At 34.2% G+C, this 6,251-nt stretch overlaps 1 long non-coding RNA gene across 1 annotated transcript; it reads left to right on the top strand.

Annotated features, from left to right (window-relative positions):
* The first annotated feature begins 2,382 nt into the window (after positions 1-2,382).
* LOC143553144 (uncharacterized) lies at positions 2,383-4,170 on the top strand. Its single transcript, XR_013138781.1, has 3 exons — positions 2,383-2,481; positions 2,632-2,677; positions 3,943-4,170. It is a non-coding gene; the product is annotated as an uncharacterized LOC143553144 (long non-coding RNA).
* The last annotated feature ends 2,081 nt before the right edge of the window (positions 4,171-6,251 follow it).

The raw sequence follows: 6,251 nt of genomic DNA, 5'->3' as shown, positions 1-6,251 counted from the left end.
ACGAGTGTGTCTCATAACGAATGGTTTGATTCGTTATCTCCACATGGCGAATGAATGGATAGCGAAAGATGAACACCATTCGTGACTTCTGTAAGACGAATGGGAGGTTCATTTGTTACAATAGCACACAAATGCATCTTATTCATTATGACTATTTAACGAATGGCTAGCCATTCGCTTATCATAACGAATGAATACCAGGAATTATCTAACTTTGACTCCAGTGTCAAAGTCAAAATCTATAAGAATAGTCAACAGACACCAGATTTGCAATTAATCTTCAAATCACGATGAAACAACACAAATTTGGTACCATTTGACTTGAATACTCAGCGCCTACAAACCCCAATCAACTAAACACTTAAACATCGTGTTTTAAGGGTGCGTTTAATCGATATATATATATATAATGGGCTCTTTAAGCTAACAATTAACCTATCAAACGTTAACGAATTTCAACGAGAATCGTCACGTTTAATTTGTCTTTACCATTTGTATAGATATGCGAACACTAAACGAGCCGTGCATAAGTTTTCGTTATAAAACGTACCTCAAACGAATAGGTTTCACGAACACGATCTAGTCTTGATGTATGTCTTTCTTTCCCAGATGCTCTAACACCCACGAGCTCGGGGTCTTTTTCTCCGGATCTTGGTCCGAGATTAAGGAGGGTGTTTATGCGTGTTTTTTAGTGTGTTATGGAGGCTAGATGATAAGAATGAGAGTTTAGGGTTTTAGGGATGTTTAAGGGGTTTGTATACCCTTAAGCTCATGGACCTAAGGCTTATCACCATCTCTTATTCCATCTTTTAATGTCCAAGCCAACACTCTAGTATTTTATTTAATCTTGACTAGATATAAAACACCCGTAAGTAAACGAAATTCCTTTTATTTATTATCATTGAAAGTAGGATGTTACATTTTGTATCGATCTTTCTAACCCCCTTTGGACATGTGTTGCAAGATAAGTAGTACCACTGTTGAGTTGGCGGTACATACTTAATGGTGCCAAGAATGACGACTCATCTAACCTGTAATAATAGAAAAATGATATTGTGATATATACTATTAGCTTTTTAAATAAAACTAAACATATATAAAACTAATAACAACAAACGTTTTAAAATGGACTTCTGCAATGTTATTGAATTCAGTCTTGATAAGGAAATCATCTTCAACAGAGCAATTGATAGATGTGGCAATAGACCTTTGACTTGAACCAGTTTGTCCACTTGTTTGCTCAATTAGCCTAAATATATAATATACAAAAGTTATAGTATTATAGTACAAAATATAAAGTTATAACATGTATTGAAAACATTAATTTTAAACATAATTGTTAATATTTGTAGAGGTGTCATTAAAAAGTAGTAGTTACGTTGACTTTATTATTCGTCTAATAGTTCTAGTTAAACTTAATTGAAAACATAATTTATAGTTTATGTTTCACCTTGAAGTTGTTTTTATCATTTGCTAATGAAAGGTGCTAAAAAGAAAGTCTCAAATTCATGTCATATGTTTTAAGCAAGGATCTGTCATCCAAAATTATAATATAAAAGAAAAAAAACCAACATAACATAAGATATGGATCATACAACATCGTAATAAACAAGTGGTATAACATATATAAATGATCATCGTATAATAGTTAGTTGCAATAATATACTTGAAAGATCAATATAAAAAGAAAAGATAAGAAAATCCAAGAGATTCAATATGCATTAACAAAATATAAAGTTATAACAAACCTTTGCTTTAATGATATTATGTCTTTAATGTCTTCATCGATGAAAAGCTTTGAATAACCGAAGTTGTTTGAAGCCCATGTTTTTTTTTCTAGAAAAGTGTTTTAACATGTTTTTGCTAGAAAATTATTTTAAAAAATGATTAAAAAAATTTAAAATAAATGAAATTATATTTATATATATACAATTTTGAAGGTCAGTGGTGCTTTAAAGTTGTACGTCATGTAGTGAGAATTGTATTGTCTACTCATTGGACCACAATGTCCACTAACACCAACCTTCCACCACAAGACAAAACAAAATGGTTTTCATACTCTCAGTTTAATCTTCTTTGGGATTCATGTTCCTATGGTGCTCTGCTTTCTCTCCGACGGTTACTTTCAACCAAACAGCCGTAGGCCGCTGGTAACCATTGTTGCCCTGCTAACAGCTGTTGCCGTATGTGGCGGTGGCGGTGATGTTGTACGCCGGTTATGTCGGTGGTCTGGTAGGGTGATGTTGTTTCCGGGTTCCTAAACCCTAGGCGACGGCGATCATCACAGTGGGAAAGTATGACGGTAACACGTTGGTGTGGTTGGGATCCGTGATGTTAAAGTTTGAAGGTTTCTCAGGTTGTTTGCCACCTAATCATCGTTATCGGCCACCTGTCTACGCCGTAACACCTCCCTCTTTCTTTATCTCTGTAGACCGAAACCCTAGAAGCGATGATGATGGTTAAGAGATCTACATGCTAGAGGTATGGTGAAATTGTTTTCAGTGATCTCACTTTGGTGTTTCTCTACTGTCGGTGTGTTTATTGCGTTTCATTTAATTGGTTTCCGCTCTAGGCGCTACTCATTTTTTGGGAGTGAATGCTTAATTTGTTTTTTGAAATTGTATTTTGCAGCTTCGCGGTGGCGTGGATGCTCAAATTTATGTCAATGATGTTGAACGTAAGATCATATGAGATTTCTTCAAATATAGACTCCATGGGCTTTTAGTAGGTATTTTTAGATGAGCACAAGTCTATGATTAGTGAGCTGATATTATATACACTATGGTTTGCCCTATGATGACGGGCCTCGACTCATTTGAGTCATGATTTAGTTCTCTATGGTTTCGGCTATGATGGAGGGCTTCGGCTCATATGTGCCGCAATTTACTACACTATGGTTTGGGTTATGATGGCATGCCTCAGCTCATCTGAACAACGTTTTTATTCCCTATGATTTGAGCTATTTTACTCACTATGGGCATCATGGTCTTCGATGGTTGAACCACCCCCGCGACGTGTGGGGTTTTTGATACTAGCGTAAAAATTGTGTTAGCTTGGATGTTTAAGTTTTCCTTTTTGTCATCAACTTTGTTTTTTTTTTGGCTTCATGTTTGTGTCTGGGCTTTAGTTTACCTATTCTATGCACAATACCTTAAATTTAAGGTATAGTTCATGCACTGCCTTTAATGCTTACTGTGTAGACCGGTCATCGCCTACCTGACTGTTGTTAAGGCCAATCATTGATGTTGGATTGAGAGAGTTGTCTAGCTATAGTTATTTACTTTGCCATTGAGGATTTCAGGTTGGTATATTATTTTCTTTTAATTTCTTATTGCTATAATCAATATTGTTATTCAGACTTGAATTATATTATGTTGTTACTTTTCTTTAAATGTGCAGAATGCTCATTATCTCTTCAACAAGGCAGTGGAAAGGTACTATTCATACTTGATTATGGTATAGTAATGGTACATATTTGATTGTTTTTGTACTTCAACTAGATTACCTCATAATAATATGTGTTTTGTAGACTCTTCAGGTTGCTGTATTTGCTGAAGGAGCGACTGTTGATCAGGCGCTATAGCTACGGGAGCTGATTTGGTGGGTGGTGAGGACCTTATTGAAGGAATTAAAAATGGTAATTCTGTGTGAACTTGACCTTTCTCTAATAATACTAATATACAAAGCAACCAACCAACTAACTAAATACATGTTTACAACCATCATATTCTCAAATTCTAAGATTGTAAATGATTATTTAACCTAAATAATCAGATGATCAAAAAGAATAATCCAAGTTTTTCTATCAATATTTCTAAACTTGATCATGTTTAAAAGTTGGTAACTGTTGTAATTGAATAATCCAATTACATTACTATTACATGTAGTATAAATAACCAGCTTTACATCATATGTTTATTGATACAGTACTTTATGTTACAGGAAAAACAAGATGGCATGTAAAGGTGTATCTTTGATCAGCTATTAAGACGGTGTTAATCCAATAGAGGTTTTGTTTAATATGGAAATAACAATCCTTAATGCCATACTTTAATAGAGGATGCCAATGATTGTAATCTCATCTTTGCAACAGTAGTGTTTTGGCAATTGATAGGCATATAGGATCCGCATCTTTTGAAACTAACAATTATGGCTGCCACAAGCAATCTTATGTAACTAACACTCCAATTACATTACTATTACATGTAGTATAAATAACCAGCTTTGAAACTAACATGTTTCTAAACTTGATCATGTTTAAAAGTTGGTAACTGTTGTAATTGTATAATCCAATTACATTACTATTACATGTAGTATAAATAACCAGCTTTACATCATATGTTTATTGATACAGTACTTTATGTTACAGGAAAAACAAGATGGCATGTAAAGGTGTATCTTTGATCAGCTATTAAGACGGTGTTAATCCAATAGAGGTTTTGTTTAATATGGAAATAACAATCCTTAATGCCATACTTTAATAGAGGATGCCAATGATTGTAATCTCATCTTTGCAACAGTAGTGTTTTGGCAATTGATAGGCATATAGGATCCGCATCTTTTGAAACTAACAATTATGGCTGCCACAAGCAATCTTATGTAACTAACACTCCATATCATCATGTAAGACTTACCTATGCAACAAATATACTAGCAACAATAATATCAACTAAACGTACGATGTTTGCACCTCAACACTTGCTTACCGTCCAACTACGCCGCAACGCGGCGGGTGAACAAACTAGTATATATACAAATTGCAACTTCCTCATGCATATTTAGTTGTACTTTCTGTGGTACATTTTGTATCATGTCTTTCTATGCATTGAGTTTGTACAATATTATAAATTATGATTTGTAATAAGTTTATGTCTTATCTGTCCCATGCCTTATACAAAGTTGAAGCGAGTCAAGACATGTGTCTCCACACTCTAACTTGGTGATATACATGTATCTATACATCTCGGATCCCTTGTAAAGTTGTGTTTATTTAATGTTTCGAGTTCGTTTTAGTTCATGTTTTGGTTTATCTTTTATTATTTAAGGTTTTGAGTCAAGTTTTATATATTTATCGTGTTTTAACTCTTTTGATGTCTTGCATGTTAAACTTAATTCTTTCTATCATTTCATGCGAAGTTTATGTTCGTTTTACTCATCAATGACTACATGATTAGTACACCTAGAGTTTCGATTTGTTTTCATGTAGATGGTGGCTTTGGAGTCAAGGAAAAGAAGTTCTAGAAGTTTCTCATCGTTACTTGGAGTTTAAGAAAGGGGCCTAACATGAATAAATAAGAAATAATTGCAAAAAACGAAAATTCCCCAAAAAGGGGCGCCGCTCCGCGCCTAGGCAAATGCCCAGGATGCCTAGGCCGGGTGCCTAGGCCTTCCGGTAAGCCAAAAATTGCAAGCCCAAGCCCATTCTCGCTTATATAAACATCTTCATTCCCTAGCCGATCCTAAGCTTATTTCCAGCCATTTTTGAGAGAAAAACTAAGGGTTTGAAGGAGTCTTGGAGCTAGTAATAAAGGAAGATCATCAAGCTTTCATACACGTGTTCGAGGGTCGATTAAGACGGGTTCTTTCGTTCTTTTTCATTGCCTTTGTTCATAAATCTTTATGATGTCTATCTTTGTTCTTTGGTTTAGTTATTTGATTATGATTATGCTAGGCTAGACTTCATGTCTCCCTAGGTTTGATGAACATATTTGAGACTTGATTCTTGCTTTGGATAATGTTTTGATTATGGTTTCGTTAAATTAATAGTAAAGACTTGATTTTTCTTTCATGATGCATATGAGTGTTTATTATCTTGATAGATTGTTAATTATAGCTTCACATAGATCTTTAATCTTTTGATTGTGTTCTTTAGATTTAGGGTTTATGTTTAATCATTACTTGGTGTTTTGATTTTTGTGATTAAATGGGCCCATTAGATCATAGAAGTTTGTTGATTGTTGGTTAGGGTTTTGAATGCTTTGCTAAATTCCAATAGCTGTAAGTTGAGGAGTTGTTCATGTGTCTTGGTCAATTGCATGCTAGGATATATAGTGACAATATTCTTGCTTATTGTGTTGATCCATGTTCATGATGTCATGTTAGCTTATCAAGTTATCTAGAGTTTAGTGTTTCGTAAGATTGCTTGCTTTAGATACTATTAATTAACCCTATTTGATAACTTTGCGGAAATCAATTCAACTGATTGCTTAATAATCTAATTATTCTTCTTTGGGATTTCATTTGATTCAGTC

The sequence above is a fragment of the Bidens hawaiensis genome, unplaced genomic scaffold (genome assembly GCF_021521415.1).
Source record: "Bidens hawaiensis isolate Kalapana, Puna unplaced genomic scaffold, B.hawaiensis_p1.1 tig00017154_1, whole genome shotgun sequence".
Lineage (NCBI taxonomy): Eukaryota > Viridiplantae > Streptophyta > Magnoliopsida > Asterales > Asteraceae > Bidens > Bidens hawaiensis.
Note: the sequence above shows the minus strand (reverse complement) of the source record. Positions and strands in the feature narration are given on the sequence as shown.